The 18,017-nt window shown below is 47.4% G+C and overlaps 16 non-coding genes across 16 annotated transcripts; 10 read left to right on the top strand and 6 right to left on the bottom strand.

Moving 5' to 3' along the window:
• Positions 1-4,146: 4,146 nt before the first annotated feature.
• Trnaa-cgc (transfer RNA alanine (anticodon CGC)) lies at positions 4,147-4,218 on the bottom strand. Its single transcript has one exon. It is a non-coding gene; the product is annotated as a tRNA-Ala (tRNA).
• Positions 4,219-4,336: 118 nt separating this feature from the next.
• Positions 4,337-4,408, top strand: Trnaw-cca (transfer RNA tryptophan (anticodon CCA)). The gene has a single exon. It is a non-coding gene; the product is annotated as a tRNA-Trp (tRNA).
• A 6,216-nt stretch (positions 4,409-10,624) lies between these two features.
• Positions 10,625-10,696, bottom strand: Trnaa-cgc (transfer RNA alanine (anticodon CGC)). Its single transcript has one exon. It is a non-coding gene; the product is annotated as a tRNA-Ala (tRNA).
• A 118-nt stretch (positions 10,697-10,814) lies between these two features.
• Trnaw-cca (transfer RNA tryptophan (anticodon CCA)) lies at positions 10,815-10,886 on the top strand. The gene has a single exon. It is a non-coding gene; the product is annotated as a tRNA-Trp (tRNA).
• Positions 10,887-11,204: 318 nt separating this feature from the next.
• On the top strand, positions 11,205-11,276 carry Trnac-gca (transfer RNA cysteine (anticodon GCA)). Its single transcript has one exon. It is a non-coding gene; the product is annotated as a tRNA-Cys (tRNA).
• Positions 11,277-11,551: 275 nt separating this feature from the next.
• Trnaa-cgc (transfer RNA alanine (anticodon CGC)) lies at positions 11,552-11,623 on the bottom strand. Its single transcript has one exon. It is a non-coding gene; the product is annotated as a tRNA-Ala (tRNA).
• A 118-nt stretch (positions 11,624-11,741) lies between these two features.
• Trnaw-cca (transfer RNA tryptophan (anticodon CCA)) lies at positions 11,742-11,813 on the top strand. The gene has a single exon. It is a non-coding gene; the product is annotated as a tRNA-Trp (tRNA).
• A 318-nt stretch (positions 11,814-12,131) lies between these two features.
• Positions 12,132-12,203, top strand: Trnac-gca (transfer RNA cysteine (anticodon GCA)). Its single transcript has one exon. It is a non-coding gene; the product is annotated as a tRNA-Cys (tRNA).
• Positions 12,204-12,478: 275 nt separating this feature from the next.
• On the bottom strand, positions 12,479-12,550 carry Trnaa-cgc (transfer RNA alanine (anticodon CGC)). The gene has a single exon. It is a non-coding gene; the product is annotated as a tRNA-Ala (tRNA).
• A 118-nt stretch (positions 12,551-12,668) lies between these two features.
• On the top strand, positions 12,669-12,740 carry Trnaw-cca (transfer RNA tryptophan (anticodon CCA)). Its single transcript has one exon. It is a non-coding gene; the product is annotated as a tRNA-Trp (tRNA).
• A 318-nt stretch (positions 12,741-13,058) lies between these two features.
• On the top strand, positions 13,059-13,130 carry Trnac-gca (transfer RNA cysteine (anticodon GCA)). The gene has a single exon. It is a non-coding gene; the product is annotated as a tRNA-Cys (tRNA).
• Positions 13,131-13,405: 275 nt separating this feature from the next.
• Positions 13,406-13,477, bottom strand: Trnaa-cgc (transfer RNA alanine (anticodon CGC)). The gene has a single exon. It is a non-coding gene; the product is annotated as a tRNA-Ala (tRNA).
• A 118-nt stretch (positions 13,478-13,595) lies between these two features.
• On the top strand, positions 13,596-13,667 carry Trnaw-cca (transfer RNA tryptophan (anticodon CCA)). The gene has a single exon. It is a non-coding gene; the product is annotated as a tRNA-Trp (tRNA).
• A 318-nt stretch (positions 13,668-13,985) lies between these two features.
• On the top strand, positions 13,986-14,057 carry Trnac-gca (transfer RNA cysteine (anticodon GCA)). The gene has a single exon. It is a non-coding gene; the product is annotated as a tRNA-Cys (tRNA).
• A 275-nt stretch (positions 14,058-14,332) lies between these two features.
• Positions 14,333-14,404, bottom strand: Trnaa-cgc (transfer RNA alanine (anticodon CGC)). Its single transcript has one exon. It is a non-coding gene; the product is annotated as a tRNA-Ala (tRNA).
• A 118-nt stretch (positions 14,405-14,522) lies between these two features.
• Trnaw-cca (transfer RNA tryptophan (anticodon CCA)) lies at positions 14,523-14,594 on the top strand. The gene has a single exon. It is a non-coding gene; the product is annotated as a tRNA-Trp (tRNA).
• The last annotated feature ends 3,423 nt before the right edge of the window (positions 14,595-18,017 follow it).

The raw sequence follows: 18,017 nt of genomic DNA, 5'->3' as shown, positions 1-18,017 counted from the left end.
AGGTGAAGAACATAGACCTCGCCACGATTAGTGGATATATAGCCTTCACTCATCCCGGGACTGTGCAAGAACTTGGAACAGCCATCCTCACAAAGGAAGGGATACTAGCGACTGACGTAGAGTACCTCCCAACGGCGAGAGGTATGGCACTCACCATTTACGATACTCGTATTGTCAACGTCTATGCCCCTTCAGGGACTGGTAATAGACCGCAACGGGCGGCGTTTTTTAACGATGCTATTGCACCATTGCTTGTAGGCCATTACGACCACATTATATTCGGTGGCGACTACAACTGCGTCCTATCTCCGAAAGACCAGACGCCACATTTTAACACTTGTCCGGATCTAGCGGCTATAATACGGGACTTTCATTTTATTGATACCTGGGAACACGTCAATGGCGATAGGCCAGGATTCACGCATATCACGACTCACTCCGCCAGCCGACTCGATCGTATTTACGTCACGCTGGATTTAAGTCGAAGACTTTTGCAGACGGAGATATGGCCGACCGTCTTCTCTGACCACGCGGCGTACATTTGTACACTCAACCTCCAACGCCAAGGGACGTACCGTGGAAGAGGATACTGGAAGTTGAATGTATCGCATTTGGACGAACAGGCATGCCATGAACTCTTCGCTGCGTCTTGGGCGGCTTGTGAGAGAAGGTTTTCTCAATATGCCTCGGCGTTGGAATGGTGGCTAAACTGTGCAAAACCGACGATCAGGAAGGCCTTTATGAGATACTCCCGTGACAGGAAGGAATGGTACACCAGGACGGTCGAGTTCTATTTCCAGGTCCTTCGAGACTTGTACCGCCCGGACGCGTCGATTATAGACAATCACCAGGAAATACAACGGATAAAAGCCACGATTACGGCTTTGACGCGTCAAAAGCTCATCGGGTGCAAAGTCAGGGCGCGACTTCGTGACGGTGTCGCAGGCGAGCAACCTTCCATCTATCACGTACTTAAGGAGCGGACAGGTCGCCGCAGGAAACTGGTCACTGAACTACGGACGGAGGACGGATGTTTGTTGTTGCAGCAGCGTGAGATATCAGCTGAGATGAAGCACTATTATGCGACGCTATACGCCGCTGGCCCTGTGGATCACGAGGCGATGGAGGCTTTACTGTCGGGTATAACCCGCAAGGTGAATCAGACGGAAGCTCTTCAATTGTTGGCTGAACCTACAGAAGAGGAAGTAGAAGATGCACTGCTGACGGGCCCTGAGAACAAGTCACCTGGTCCAGACGGCCTACCGGTGGAGTTCTATCGCACATTTAAACGACTGTTGTTGCCGAAACTGACGTGCATATGCCAGGAATTAATGGACCCCGACAAAGACATCCCGCGGCAATTCAGTGAGGGCTTGATCATACCGGTTCCTAAGTCACCATTGGCGCAATCCGCAAAACACTACCGCCCGCTCACACTTCTAAACTGTGATTATAAGATCTTTGCAAGGATTATAGCTAGGAGACTCAAACCGGTGATGAACACGGTTACAGCCCCGCCACAAACGAGTGTCGGTATAGGCCGCAACATTCACGACACCTTGTGTGACTATCGCGACGTCATAGCGGTAGCTGCCGCCTGTCGCATTCCGTGCGCCTTAGTTGCTCTCGATTTTGACAAAGCATTCGACCGTGTGAACCATGAGTATTTACTGAAAACCATGCAGACAATGAACTTCCCCCACCGTTTCCTCACCATCATCGCACGACTGCTGCGCCACTCCCAGTCCACGATTTTGCTCAACGGGCGATCAGTGGGGCCGATAACTATTGAAAGTTCGGTCAGACAGGGCTGCCCTATGTCGATGGCGCTGTTTGCTATCGCCATCGAGCCGCTATTAACAGCGCTGACCTCACACCTCCAGGGTGTCCTGATGTATGGTCACAAGTTTGTATGCCGCGCCTACGCGGATGATGTGGCCTTTCTTGTGCGAACCACGTCTGAGATACGGACGGCGATGGACATAGTAGAGCAGTATAGGAAGGCGGCGGGGGCTCAGTTGAATGTAATGAAGTCCGGTGTCCTGAACATCGGTCGCGGATTGAAGGCCCCTATTCCTGGACAGATCAAGGTGATCACGGTCATGAAGTGCTTGGGAGTGAAATTTACTCGTGACATCCGACGCACGATTGCAATCAATTACAAAGATTTGCTAAATACAGTGCGCGCGAGCATACGTCAACATACCCTCAGGTCGCTGGACGAAATACAACGCGTGGCCTTGGTGAACATTTATCTCGTCTCTAAAGTTAACTATGTGGCACGCGTACTCCCGCTACCCCTCCCGATGGCAAGCAGATTGTTAGCTGCCTTCGGCCACTTTGTCAGCCGCGGCCACATTTTCAAAGTCAAGTATTCTACGTTGACTCTGCCGTCGGCGTCAGGTGGTCTCAACCTCACCGACGTCTATACGAAGACACGGGCCCTGTACGTCAGTTCTACATTTAGCAGATGGAAGAATTCGCCCAATAGTATCACCACTTTTCTATTGAACGAAATAAAGCCGGCTAATCTTGACGCGCCTGTGGATGTTCATCACATACCAGACGACCTTCATCATATCAAGCAATTTTTGCTTGACTATAGCTACATCCGCCTGGGAATGCCTGAGGAACAAATAGTCACAGTGCGAGCAGTGTACAAATATTTGCTCACGACGCACGCTCGAAACAGTATTGAAGTTAAGTACCCCGAGGCAGTCTGGCCACGTGTATGGAGAAGTGTTCATCATCCACATTTGCCAACGGGAGTGAGAGCATTGTGGTATTACGTGGTCAATAGGAAACTTCCCACGACTTCCCGCTTACATTCGATACATTTGGCTGATACTTCCCTTTGTGCAACCTGTAACGTGCAAGATACTGATGAACACACATTCGTATGCGGTACGGCGCAAGACATCTGGAAAGCGGTTAGAAACCTCTTGGCATTTCTACAACGCACGTCCCCTCAAGCCATCACCCTTAAGAGTCTACTTCTACCGGACGATGACCTCTACCCTACCACGAAACGAAATGCCGTAACCTGGCTGAAAGGACAAGCAATCTACTATATTCTTACAAACTCAGAACGTAGTATTGGAGACTTTTCGACATATTTACAAACACAGCACGATGGACTTCGCAAACTTCCACATTACAAACAGGACTACGCAAATTTTCTCATTAAAGCGATCATGGATCCCCCACAGAATTGGCGGGTGTAAAGCTAAGAGTAGACAAGACAGGACAGTAAAGAGAAGAGACCACACGATGAAACAGGATGAACTCGCAACGGAGTGAACACATTGCAACCCGAGAAGCCGACCTTACAGTTTTCCGACGTAAGAGGGCCCCTAAAGTACGGTTGCCAAAGGTAATTTGAAAAAAAATAACGAACAACCACAATGCCGATGGAGGCGGCACATACAGAGGATTTCTTCTCGGAGATGGCATTCATGAGTCGAAGCCACTCATCCCTTTTGTTTTCATTTACTTTATGTTATACCATTAAAAAAAAAATAATAATAATAATAATAAATTTAAAGCGTAGAAGCTAGCCGACGAAGGCAGAAAAGGTGAGCGATTGGATGGGCTATGTGGGGAGAAGGGAGGCCCAAAAAAAAAAAAAAAAAAAAAAAAAAAAAAAAAAAAAAAAAAAAAAAAAAGTGGTAGAATGCTCGCCTGCCACGCGGGCGGCCCGGGTTCGATTCCCGGCCGATGCATTATTTTGTTTTTTCTCCGATAGTGGTGCTGCGTGTCTTTCGCACTCGAACTGCTTAAAAAAAAAAAAAAAAAAAAAAAAAAAAAAGAAAAGTCGTAGAGCATTCGACTGCAGATCGAGAGGTCCCCGGTTCAATCCCGGGTGCCCCCTTCATTTTTCAGTATCTCGAAAAAACAAATGACGATTGTCGCGGTGAGTTGCAAATACATGTTTGAGATGCACCCTGCACGCCATACCGAAGGCTTTGGAGCAACATTTCAATGGGGGGGATCGCAGCCCAGGGTCTTGCAGGTCATCGTCCTCCCGCCATGAGGTCGAACTGTACGAAATCCACTTGCTTGGGGGAAGAATCTTGTACACTGAATTTTGTAGAATATGGTGATAGGAAAAAGTTTTCTTGTACTGCTGCACGGAGAAACAAAAATCGGAGGAGCTGGGATTTGAACCCAGGACTTTCTGCATGCGAAGCAGACACTCTACCACTGAGTTACACCCCCGCCAGAGCAAGTACATCTGGGACGAGTGTCTCGTGGATCCTACTGTCATTATTTCTTAGGTTTGAACGGTACAGTAAGTGTTGGAGGAACCTATTCATGACAAGACCTAAGCAGCGTCGACTCCGTGGCGCAACGGTAGCGCGTCTGACTCCAGATCAGAAGGTTGCGTGTTCAAATCACGTCGGGGTCACAATGAAATTTTCGTTTACGAAAGCCATAGGCGAATATGTCAGTTTAATCAGATACCAAACGATTACGGAGAACGGACGAACAGAACTTGCTTGAAAAAAGCTACTAGTGCAATTTTCGCGTTCTGACATTAAGGTGAAGGCGCCGACTCGCACGTTCTCCAGGCGCGAAGTGTCTAGTATTTTTGATATTTATATCGTTTAACGCTAATATATAACTGAGAGATAATGATTACGCAATATTTTGCTCGATTAGACGTCTTTAGCCAGGCAGAGTATAATACTTTTCCTTAAGTTATGGGAACAGAAAGATCGTGAAAGGGGGTATAGCTCAGTCAGTCGCGGCCGAGACGCCGTAGCGGTCGGACGTGTGTGTTGCGTACGTGTTGCTGCCCTCGCCGCTCGCGTGCTTGCTGCTGTTTACAGCTTCTCAGTGTTTGTAAGTAACGATAAAAGCGCCTTATAATGGAGGCTAGATATCGCAAGTGCAATCTTAAAGTTGAGTTCCCGTTCGGCTGTGAACGACCTACTGTACTCGATATCGACGACTGGCTTTTTGACCAATTAGGTTTGCGAGACGGTGATGTTAATGGTTTGCAGTATGATTTCCTCGCTAACGCTCTGTACGTTGGTCTTCAAACTGATGACGTGTGTCATAGGATTATGACGACAGCAGAAGGTTCTTCTAATTTTCGTACCTCGAAAGGCGAAGTTTTGAAAGTTGGGATTAGTTATGCTGGCTTAGGTTTGAGAACGGTCCGCGTCTTTAACTTACCTTTCGAAATGGAATTCGAGCACATCAAGCGAACGCTTGAACCGTATGGCAAAGTCATTCATATCTATGGCGAGAAGTGGCAGGGGAACAGGCATTTCAATGTCGACAATGGTGTCCGTAACGTCAAGATTGATCTGCATCGCCATATACCGTCCTTTGTAACTGTACGTGGCTTTAAGGCCTTAGTTGTTTACGACGGACAACCACGCACTTGCGTTATTTGTGGGTCCCCTGATCATATAAAGGCAGGATGTCCACGTATTAAGTCCCCTCGCCGCGAATTTCGACCTCTCCTTGGTGCGGAGGGTGCCGAGACGGGAGACAAGTTGACGTACGCGCAGACTTTGGCGGACTCGCCTGTCTTGCAGCGGCCGACCACACTGGCGGCCGCGTCCGAACCTTGCCCGGCCGACGCCGCCACCGGGGTACAGCCTCCGGCCTCCGCTGCCGATCATAGTCAAAGTGCCGCCGATCATCGCGATCGTCAGAATGATAACATACCTGACCTCCCACCTGCCAGCCAGTTGCGCTTTGAAGGGGAGAAAACGTCAGCTCCGCACCAAAGTCGTCAGCAGTTGACGTCTGTAGTTCCTACTCCCACGAAAACACCGACTGTGCTATCTGGTTCACCTTCCGGTAAGGTGAAAGGCTCCGCCATCGGCGTCGATACCGCATCCGTCGGTGGCCCGACAACTTCTGGCAAAGCCAGTTTCAAACAACCGGCCGCCAGATCTAAACGTGCTGCTCGGAAACAAAGTCAAGAGGAACTAGACGAGTTGGAAAGTAAGCTGTTGCGAACCCAGAAAATCCTCAAGAAGACTTCCTCTGACGTGTTGTTGCCCAACACAGAGGGGAACGGTACATCCAAGCCGCAAGAGGATGGTGGTTCTATGCATGTCGATGCCCGTACAGGTGAACCAATGGAAACGACGGCCCCAGAAATACCTGCGACGACCACTTCGTGGTCTGAGGACGTGGAACGAGACTAGTAGACTCAGGGATGACACAAGCGTACAAGATTGCCACAATTAATGTCAATAGAATCGTCTCAGACGTTAAATGGAAGAGCTTACGTGATTACTTGTACGCAGCAGACGTCGACATAGCTATGTTACAAGAAGTTGTTTCCCCTAAGGTCGAAGATATTCCCAGCTATGAAGCCATTGTGAACATAGGCGATGAATGTGGTACAGCGATTCTATATAAAGTCGGCATTCAGTGTGAATTAGACACCTTGCTAGAAACTGGGCGCGGGATCACGGCAAAACTAAACGGGTTGCTTTTAGTAAATATTTATGCCCCAACTGGGTCTGACGGTCGACGCGACAGGCGCGACTTTTACAGAGAGGACGTAGTACGCCTCTTCACTAACGTCCGACATAATATAATATTAGGCGGGGATTTTAATTGTGTGTTACGCCGCGAGGACCAGTGCCCAAATTTTAATTTTTGTGAAGAGTTAAAAGTTTTAACTGATGGTTTAGGTCTGATAGATATCTGGACCCATCTTCGTCCACAGGCTCAGGCGTACACCTACGTGTGCCATAGTTCAGCAAGTCGATTAGACAGACTATATGTCACCAAAGGATTCCTGCACAATGTAATTGACTGTGAGATATGGCCTGTCAATTTTTCTGATCATTGTGCCTTCCATATAACAGTCAACTCTACTAAGCAAACAACATTTTTGGGACGCGGTGTATGGCAGCTAAATCTCTCTCTCCTCGATGACGTCGAACTGCGACACTCCCTCGTTCGCACTTGGGACAAGTGTACGCGCAATCAAGCGAGATACGCACGACGTGTAGTTTGGTGGACCGAATTCGTTAAGCCGCAATTAAAGAAATGTATGATCCAATATGCACGGGAAACAGCATACTGGAGGAAGCGCACATTAGAATTTTATTTCTCATGTTTGCGCGAGTTGTACGGTGATCCTTCACGGATCATCAGCCACAACCTTCAAATCAAACGCATTAAAGCCAAAATTACAACTCTGGTGCGGCGGTCACTGGACGGTCCTAAAGTACGAGCGCGGACTGGGACTGATATTATGAAGGAAAGGCCTTCAATTTTCCATGTTATAAGAGAAGCTATACGTGGACGGCAGAAGCTACTCCACAATCTTCAAGACGACCGAGGACGGGTATACATCACGCAGACCGACATCAAAAATCATGTTGTCACATACTATACGAATCTTTATGCAGAGCCGGAAATCGATTCATCAATAGAAGAAATTCTTTTATCTCCCATTGCAACGACAGTTACCCCTGACGACAATGTTCACCTTCTGGAAAATGTCACGAATGAAGACCTCAAGGTTGTCATAACAGGATCACCACGTCACAAAGCGGCAGGATTAGACGGTCTCCCTGTGGAATTTTACATCCGCTTCTGGGACCTTATTGGTGATGAATTAACAACTATGTACAATGAATTGTTGAACGGTGATCCCTTTCCAATAGACTTTACTGAAGGCATGGTCGTATTGATTCCCAAAAAAGCGCACAGCCGTTCTTTGCACGATTATCGACCCATTACATTGTTGAACACTGATTTTAAAATCCTGACTCGTCTTTTAAATCATAGGCTGAAACCCATTCTCACGACAGTTATCGGTCCGTACCAGACGAGCGTCGGCACAGGTCGGTCTATGACGACTGTTTTATGTGCCTACAGGGACGTCCTACATTTAACTTGGCTCTGTAAATGTCAACTAGGTATTATGGTTTTAGATTTTGAACAGGCCTTTGACAGGATTAGCCATACGTTTTTAATAAACGTAATGCACAAAATGGGGTTCAATCATCAGTTCCTTCAGCTTTTACAGCACTGCATCGTTGGAACAACATCCCGAATAAAGGTTAATGGTCAACTCACTCCTCGTGTGCCCATCAAACAATCTGTTCGCCAAGGTTGCCCTCTCTCGATGTCGTTGTTTGCCATAGCGGTTGAGCCGCTGTTATTTAATCTGCATGAACAACTCGCCGGCCTCAGGGTCTTTAATGTCAAAACGGTTTGCCATGCTTATGCTGATGACATTAGCGTCATTGTAAATAACACGGATGATATTGACACGGTGCGCCGTCTGACCACACAGTACACGCATTCCTCCGGTGCGTTGATCAATACCCATAAATCTAAAATTCTTCCTCTCGGTCCAATTGATGAATCTATGGTATCCTCTTGGTTGCAACGTGTTGACAAGATTAAGCAACTTGGAATGACTCTGCTGCCGGACCCGCGTGAAATGACCAAGACTAACTGGCAACTTATACTCAACACAGTTCGAGCAACCCTCCAGGAACATAAGACTCGATCTCTGAACCGTCTCCAACGAGCCCAGTTTATCAATGTGTATGTTCTTAGTAAAACCTATCACATCGCCGCCGTGTTGCCAATACCCGATGACATCGCTCACAAGCTGCTTGTTGCCATCTATTGGTTTGTCTGGAGGGGCAATATCTTCAAAACTCCACTTCAAACGTTAACACTGGCTCGCCACGCAGGCGGTTTAGGCATCAAGGATGTACGCTCACAGTGTCTTGCAGTCTTCATAAATAGAACGTCCAAACTACTTCGCAGTAATCACACTGGACTATCGAAGAGCCTCTTTACCTCCTTACTACCTCAGGATGTGCGGCCGCCAATCCATGTTGGGCGCATTAATGAACAGTTGGGATACGTCCGCGTCTATTACACGGAAATCAGTTACCTGCCTCAGTCGCCCCAACATTTTACTACCTCTACCCTTTACACGGAACTGACGAAGCGGCAGCACCAACATCCGATCGAAACAAAACATCCGGAAAAAACGTGGCGCCGTATATGGGCGAACATCAGCAACCCCATTCTGCCGTTGGACGTAGCGTCGGTATGGTATGATATTGTCAATGAAAAGATCATCACAGGCGAAAAGCTGCATAAAATAAAACTGCGTCCTACACCATACTGTACTCGTTGTCAGCTTCTAGATACCCTGGCTCACACCTTCGTTTGCAGAGAGAATGTCGTCATCTGGAACTGGACGAGGAAAAAGCTGTCGGTTCTCAACAGGACGTCGGAACATACGATAACTGTGGAAGATGTGATACATCCGGATTGGCGATTGTTCCCCGCCGCGAAGAATAATAGTTACGCCTGGCTCCTTGGACATTGTGCATACTACATTGTTACCAAACATCATGCAGATCTCAGCGCCTATATTTTGTATCTTCAGGACCAACATTATCATTTGAAACAATGTCCTAAGTATAAACAGTTGTTTCAGAACTTTCTTATCTGCACTGTCCCTCCAACCTGAGAGACGTTCTACATTGGCTTACTTCCTCTCTGGAAACACAACTTTTACATACTTGCAACGCGCCAACACGTCACAGGCCATGTACCCACGCCAGTCAAGGACACACAATGTTTCAAGAAGAAATGTTATATATTCTAGACGCAATTTAGTTTTTTTTTTTTTTTTTTTTTTTTTTCACAGTGGCAGCGCACTGCAACATGTTAAATGAATAACTAACAAGAAGACCGTTAGTTGGTTTAATCCTAGAGGAGGAAAACGGGACATCGTGGTCAGGCCTCGGGTTTCGACCCCTGACCGCCATGCCCCTGACGCCTCCTTTTGGGAAAATAATAATTAGGAAAAAAAAAAAAAAAGAAAAAAAAAAAAAAAAAAAAACAGGGGAAGCGTGCTGGGCCCATAACCCAGAGGTCCGTGGATCGAAACCACGCTCTGCTAAAATTATTCTTTTTCTTGGGTGCTTCGAGCTCGATCATTAATCTTGGGGTGCGCTGATTCAGCGTCGACAGCAGACCCTGTGACTTGTGAAACGACGACGTCGTGTGCAGAATACGAGAAACACTTCCTAAGACGCAGACTTTCTTACGATTTTTTAGCAATTACATTCCTTGATCACAACGGGGAAAAAAAAAAAAAAAAAAAAAAAAAAAAAGTGGCTAGGATACCTGGCTTTCACCCAGGAGGCACGGGTTCGATTCCCGGTACCGGAACGGAATTTTTTCCACACGAATCGTGGCAAGTTTGAGCTGTCCGAGCAGCCGTTTGCCGTCCTGCTCGCAAATATTAAAAAAAAAAAAAAAAAAAAAAGTCGTAGAGCATTCGACTGCAGATCGAGAGGTCCCCGGTTCAATCCCGGGTGCCCCCTTCATTTTTCAGTATCTCGAAAAAACAAATGACGATTGTCGCGGTGAGTTGCAAATACATGTTTGAGATGCACCCTGCACGCCATACCGAAGGCTTTGGAGCAACATTTCAATGGGGGGGATCGCAGCCCAGGGTCTTGCAGGTCATCGTCCTCCCGCCATGAGGTCGAACTGTACGAAATCCACTTGCTTGGGGGAAGAATCTTGTACACTGAATTTTGTAGAATATGGTGATAGGCAAAAGTTTTCTTGTACTGCTGCACGGAGAAACAAAAATTGGAGGAGCTGGGATTTGAACCCAGGACTTTCTGCATGCGAAGCAGACACTCTACCACTGAGTTACACCCCCGCCAGAGCAAGTACATCTGGGACGAGTGTCTCGTGGATCCTACTGTCATTATTTCTTAGGTTTGAACGGTACAGTAAGTGTTGGAGGAACCTATTCATGACAAGACTTAAGCAGCGTCGACTCCGTGGCGCAACGGTAGCGCGTCTGACTCCAGATCAGAAGGTTGCGTGTTCAAATCACGTCGGGGTCACAATGAAATTTTCGTTTACGAAAGCCATAGGCGAATATGTCAGTTTAATCAGATACCAAACGATTACGGAGAACGGACGAACAGAACTTGCTTGAAAAAAGCTACTAGTGCAATTTTCGCGTTCTGACATTAAGGTGAAGGCGCCGACTCGCACGTTCTCCAGGCGCGAAGTGTCTAGTATTTTTGATATTTATATCGTTTAACGCTAATATATAACTGAGAGATAATGATTACGCAATATTTTGCTCGATTAGACGTCTTTAGCCAGGCAGAGTATAATACTTTTCCTTAAGTTATGGGAAGAGAAAGATCGTGAAAGGGGGTATAGCTCAGTCGTAGAGCATTCGACTGCAGATCGAGAGGTCCCCGGTTCAATCCCGGGTGCCCCCTTCATTTTTCAGTATCTCGAAAAAACAAATGACGATTGTCGCGGTGAGTTGCAAATACATGTTTGAGATGCACCCTGCACGCCATACCGAAGGCTTTGGAGCAACATTTCAATGGGGGGGATCGCAGCCCAGGGTCTTGCAGGTCATCGTCCTCCCGCCATGAGGTCGAACTGTACGAAATCCACTTGCTTGGGGGAAGAATCTTGTACACTGAATTTTGTAGAATATGGTGATAGGCAAAAGTTTTCTTGTACTGCTGCACGGAGAAACAAAAATTGGAGGAGCTGGGATTTGAACCCAGGACTTTCTGCATGCGAAGCAGACACTCTACCACTGAGTTACACCCCCGCCAGAGCAAGTACATCTGGGACGAGTGTCTCGTGGATCCTACTGTCATTATTTCTTAGGTTTGAACGGTACAGTAAGTGTTGGAGGAACCTATTCATGACAAGACCTAAGCAGCGTCGACTCCGTGGCGCAACGGTAGCGCGTCTGACTCCAGATCAGAAGGTTGCGTGTTCAAATCACGTCGGGGTCACAATGAAATTTTCGTTTACGAAAGCCATAGGCGAATATGTCAGTTTAATCAGATACCAAACGATTACGGAGAACGGACGAACAGAACTTGCTTGAAAAAAGCTACTAGTGCAATTTTCGCGTTCTGACATTAAGGTGAAGGCGCCGACTCGCACTTTCTCCAGGCGCGAAGTGTCTAGTATTTTTGATATTTATATCGTTTAACGCTAATATATAACTGAGAGATAATGATTACGCAATATTTTGCTCGATTAGACGTCTTTAGCCAGGCAGAGTATAATACTTTTCCTTAAGTTATGGGAACAGAAAGATCGTGAAAGGGGGTATAGCTCAGTCGTAGAGCATTCGACTGCAGATCGAGAGGTCCCCGGTTCAATCCCGGGTGCCCCCTTCATTTTTCAGTATCTCGAAAAAACAAATGACGATTGTCGCGGTGAGTTGCAAATACATGTTTGAGATGCACCCTGCACGCCATACCGAAGGCTTTGGAGCAACATTTCAATGGGGGGGATCGCAGCCCAGGGTCTTGCGGGTCATCGTCCTCCCGCCATGAGGTCGAACTGTACGAAATCCACTAGCTTGGGGGAAGAATCTTGTACACTGAATTTTGTAGAATATGGTGATAGGCAAAAGTTTTCTTGTACTGCTGCACGGAGAAACAAAAATTGGAGGAGCTGGGATTTGAAGCCAGGACTTTCTGCATGCGAAGCAGACACTCTACCACTGAGTTACACCCCCGCCAGAGCAAGTACATCTGGGACGAGTGTCTCGTGGATCCTACTGTCATTATTTCTTAGGTTTGAACGGTACAGTAAGTGTTGGAGGAACCTATTCATGACAAGACCTAAGCAACGTCGACTCCGTGGCGCAACGGTAGCGCGTCTGACTCCAGATCAGAAGGTTGCGTGTTCAAATCACGTCGGGGTCACAATGAAATTTTCGTTTACGAAAGCCATAGGCGAGTATGTCAGTTTAATCAGATACCAAACGATTACGGAGAACGGACGAACAGAACTTGCTTGAAAAAAGCTACTAGTGCAATTTTCGCGTTCTGACATTAAGGTGAAGGCGCCGACTCGCACTTTCTCCAGGCGTGAAGTGTCTAGTATTTTTGATATTTATATCGTTTAATGCTAATATATAACTGAGAGATAATGATTACGCAATATTTTGCTCGATTAGACGTCTTTAGCCAGGCAGAGTATAATACTTTTCCTTAAGTTATGGGAACAGAAAGATCGTGAAAGGGGGTATAGCTCAGTCGTAGAGCATTCGACTGCAGATCGAGAGGTCCCCGGTTCAATCCCGGGTGCCACCTTCATTTTTCAGTATCTCGAAAAAACAAATGACGATTGTCGCGGTGAGTTGCAAATACATGTTTGAGATGCACCCTGCACGCCATACCGAAGGCTTTGGAGCAACATTTCAATGGGGGGGATCGCAGCCCAGGGTCTTGCAGGTCATCGTCCTCCCGCCATGAGGTCGAACTGTACGAAATCCACTTGCTTGGGGGAAGAATCTTGTACACTGAATTTTGTAGAATATGGTGATAGGCAAAAGTTTTCTTGTACTGCTGCACGGAGAAACAAAAATTGGAGGAGCTGGGATTTGAACCCAGGACTTTCTGCATGCGAAGCAGACACTCTACCACTGAGTTACACCCCCGCCAGAGCAAGTACATCTGGGACGAGTGTCTCGTGGATCCTACTGTCATTATTTCTTAGGTTTGAACGGTACAGTAAGTGTTGGAGGAACCTATTCATGACAAGACCTAAGCAACGTCGACTCCGTGGCGCAACGGTAGCGCGTCTGACTCCAGATCAGAAGGTTGCGTGTTCAAATCACGTCGGGGTCACAATGAAATTTTCGTTTACGAAAGCCATAGGCGAGTATGTCAGTTTAATCAGATACCAAACGATTACGGAGAACGGACGAACAGAACTTGCTTGAAAAAAGCTACTAGTGCAATTTTCGCGTTCTGACATTAAGGTGAAGGCGCCGACTCGCACTTTCTCCAGGCGTGAAGTGTCTAGTATTTTTGATATTTATATCGTTTAATGCTAATATATAACTGAGAGATAATGATTACGCAATATTTTGCTCGATTAGACGTCTTTAGCCAGGCAGAGTATAATACTTTTCCTTAAGTTATGGGAACAGAAAGATCGTGAAAGGGGGTATAGCTCAGTCGTAGAGCATTCGACTGCAGATCGAGAGGTCCCCGGTTCAATCCCGGGTGCCCCCTTCATTTTTCAGTATCTCGAAAAAACAAATGACGATTGTCGCGGTGAGTTGCAAATACATGTTTGAGATGCACCCTGCACGCCATACCGAAGGCTTTGGAGCAACATTTCAATGGGGGGGATCGCAGCCCAGGGTCTTGCAGGTCATCGTCCTCCCGCCATGAGGTCGAACTGTACGAAATCCACTTGCTTGGGGGAAGAATCTTGTACACTGAATTTTGTAGAATATGGTGATAGGCAAAAGTTTTCTTGTACTGCTGCACGGAGAAACAATAATTGGAGGAGCTGGGATTTGAACGCAGGACTTTCTGCATGCGAAGCAGACACTCTACCACTGAGTTACACCCCCGCCAGAGCAAGTACATCTGGGACGAGTGTCTCGTGGATCCTACTGTCATTATTTCTTAGGTTTGAACGGTACAGTAAGTGTTCGAGGAACCTATTCATGACAAGACCTAAGCAGCGTCGACTCCGTGGCGCAACGGTAGCGCGTCTGACTCCAGATCAGAAGGTTGCGTGTTCAAATCACGTCGGGGTCACAATGAAATTTTCGTTTACGAAAGCCATAGGCGAGTATGTCAGTTTAATCAGATACCAAACGATTACGGAGAACGGACGAACAGAACTTGCTTGAAAAAAGCTACTAGTGCAATTTTCGCGTTCTGACATTAAGGTGAAGGCGCCGACTCGCAGTTTCTCCAGGCGTGAAGTGTCTAGTATTTTTGATATTTATATCGTTTAATGCTAATATATAACTGAGAGATAATGATTACGCAATATTTTGCTTGATTAGACGTCTTTAGCCAGGCAGAGTATAATATTGTTCCTTAAGTTATGGGAACGGAAAGATCGTGAAAGGGGGTATAGCTCAGTCGTAGTTCCGCCGCGGCCGCGGCCGTGTGCAGACGTGCGGTGGTGGTCGCTTCGCCTGTGCTTAAGAGCGCACGCAGCTGTTGGTCCTGTAAGTACTACTTCACGAAAGTGATGGAGGATGAGTTGAGACGTAACACGCTACGATTTGGATTTCCGTATGGATATGCTCGACCACAGGTTCACGAACTTATTGACTGGTTTTACGATCGATTAGGACTGCGAGATGACGAAGTTCTTGGGTTTTCGTATGATTTTCTTGCGAACGCTGTTTATGTAAAATTGATTAGTGACGATCCTTGCGTTCGTATTATGACCCTCACGGAAGGCACTGCGGATTTTGTGAATTCTAAAGGCGAAATTTGTAAAGTATCTGTTAGTCATGCTGGACTAGGGCTCCGAACCGTCCGTATATTTAATCTGCCTTTCGAAGTTAGCTTCGATAGAATTCGGCAAGCTTTGTCTCCCTACGGTAATGTCTTGCAAATTCATGCCGAGCAATGGAGGGGTTACAAACATTTCAATGTTGATAACGGCGTTCGGAATGCGAAAATTGATTTAACGAAGCTTATCCCGTCCAACATTTTGGTGCAGGGTTTTCGAGCGCTGGTGATGTACGAAGGACAACCGCGAACTTGTGTAATATGTGGTTCTGCCGACCATTTAAAATCTGCTTGTCCCCGTGTCCGGGCGGGTCGCCGAGGAATGCAACATCGTCTTACACCTCTCGATGGGCACGATGGCAATCGGTTGTCTTACGCTCGGACATTGATGGAGTCGCCTACGACACAACCGACGCTCCACCAACCGGCTGCGGTGACCCCAGACGCCGGCGCGGTCATTGTCAACAACTCTGCGGCAACCCCCGAATGTCCCGTTCGTAGTGATGTCACCGATATCGACAGCCACGCTGCACACCTGCAGGTTTCCCCGACTGTCGGCCTTCGTGCCGACCATGCCGGACCGACTCCCGTCCCTACTCCAACTACGTCCGTCGAGCTGAAACAGTTGTCGGATGGTGGCGACAGGTCGCGCGTTTCTTGCCCCCCTGACGTTGCGCCCCCCATGCCCCTCCCTCTCGGCAGTGACCTATCTGAGGAAGGGTCTACACACAGCCTCTTGACGGACGTCAAAACCGTTTCTGACGCCGACGCACCTCCCCCAAGAACTGGGAAATCTAAGCGGTCGGCACGGAAGCAGAGTGCGGAGGAGATCCGCACTCTGGAAAAGAAACTGCAGCGCACAATAAAGCAGATCCGAAAAGACGGCAGTGAACGCGGCGGCACAGATGACATGGGTTCCGTCGCGCGCCACGTGGGGGAGGCCGATATGGAGATGCATGTCGACCGTCCGAGTCCTGAGCTGATGGATACTGGCCATCAGCATACGCCAGCCGAGAAGTCTTGGGAAGACGAAAGTGAATAACACGGACCCTTTCTATCCCCACCATGCAAGATTATAAACTAGCCACAGTTAATTTGAATAGGATCGCATCCGCTGTCAAACTTAAATGCTTGACCGACTATCTATATGCCGCCGATATAGATATAGTTTTCTTCCAAGAAGTTGTGTCCCCCAAGGTTGGAGAAATACCTGGGTATGATGCCATATTAAATCTTGGCACTGAGGCGGGCACTGCGATTTTATTCAAAGCTGGCATCGCTTACCACCCTACAGCGATTTTAGAAACGGGACGCGGCATTGCCGCCCAATTACAGGATTTGCTTCTCCTGAACGTGTACGCCCCGACAGGGTCCGCTGGCAGAAGGGACAGAAGTGAATTTTTTAGGGCTGAAGTTGTGACCTTATTGCCGAACGTTCGACTGAAGATCATCCTGGGTGGGGATTTCAACTGCGTTTTACGCAACGAAGATCAAAGTCCGAATTTTAATTTTTGTCCCGAGCCACTAACGTTAACAGATGGTCTGCATTTACAAGATAGTTGGTGTCACCTTCGACCACACACGATGGGCTATACCTATGTGAGCGCTGCTTCTTCTAGCCGTCTGGATAGGTTTTATGTTTCTCAAGATCTTTTACATACTATTCGTGATTGTGAACTATGGCCGCTCAGTTTTAGTGACCACACCGCATACCATCTAACGATTCGGCATGTGCGGCAGAAGACATTTTTGGGACGCGGCACGTGGCAGCTGAATGTCTCGCTGCTCGATGAAGCGGATTTACGGCGTTGCCTCGTTGACACCTGGCAGCAGTGCCTCCAGAGGCAAGCTCGGTATAGGGAGCGCGTTCTTTGGTGGACGGAGTTTGTTAAGCCGCAGATTAAGAAATGTATTTGCCAGTTTGCCAGGACCAGGGCTTATTGGAGGAAACGGTCTCTAGAATTTTATTTCCTCGGTTTACGCCAGCTGTACAGCGATCCATCTGCTTTGTCCGACAACCTGATCCGCATCAAGCGTATCAAAGCCAAAATTACTGCTTTAGTTCGTGACGCACTTGTTGGCACTCGGGTCCGATCGCGCTCTTCTGATGACATCTCCCACGAGTCCGCATCGTTATTCCATCTCATACGGGAAACCAAACGTGGTAAACAAAAAATTATTGCTCATCTGAAGGATGCTGGCGGGAATCTGTACAATGAACAGGGTGCTATCAAGACGCATGTCTTCAATTATTTTCGACAACATTATTCCGAGTCAGATACCGATCTATCCGCGGGGGATGATTTTTTAAACGACATCGCCTCCACAGTGGATCAGGATGATAACGCTGCTCTCTTGGCCAATGTCACCAACTCTGAAGTTAAGTCCATCATTGCGTGCGCTGCCAAGAACAAAGCTGCCGGCTTAGACGGCTTGCCGGTTGAATTTTATTCACGGTTCTGGGATGTGATCGGCGACGAATTGACCGCCATGTATAACGAACTGTTATCGCATGCTGCCTTCCCCCCGCAGTTCACGGAAGGCATGGTTGTCCTGGTTCCTAAAACATCCAATCCGACTATGTTAAATGACTTTCGGCCAATTACGTTGCTTAACTCTGATTTCAAGATCTTGACTAGGATTATAAACACCAGGCTTAAAGTACTTCTTGGCAAAGTACTTGGCCCTTATCAGACGGGTGCAGTCAGT

This window comes from Schistocerca serialis, chromosome 4 (genome assembly GCF_023864345.2).
Source record: "Schistocerca serialis cubense isolate TAMUIC-IGC-003099 chromosome 4, iqSchSeri2.2, whole genome shotgun sequence".
NCBI classification, from domain to species: Eukaryota; Metazoa; Arthropoda; class Insecta; order Orthoptera; family Acrididae; genus Schistocerca; species Schistocerca serialis.
This window is presented reverse-complemented; position numbering and strand designations above follow the sequence as displayed.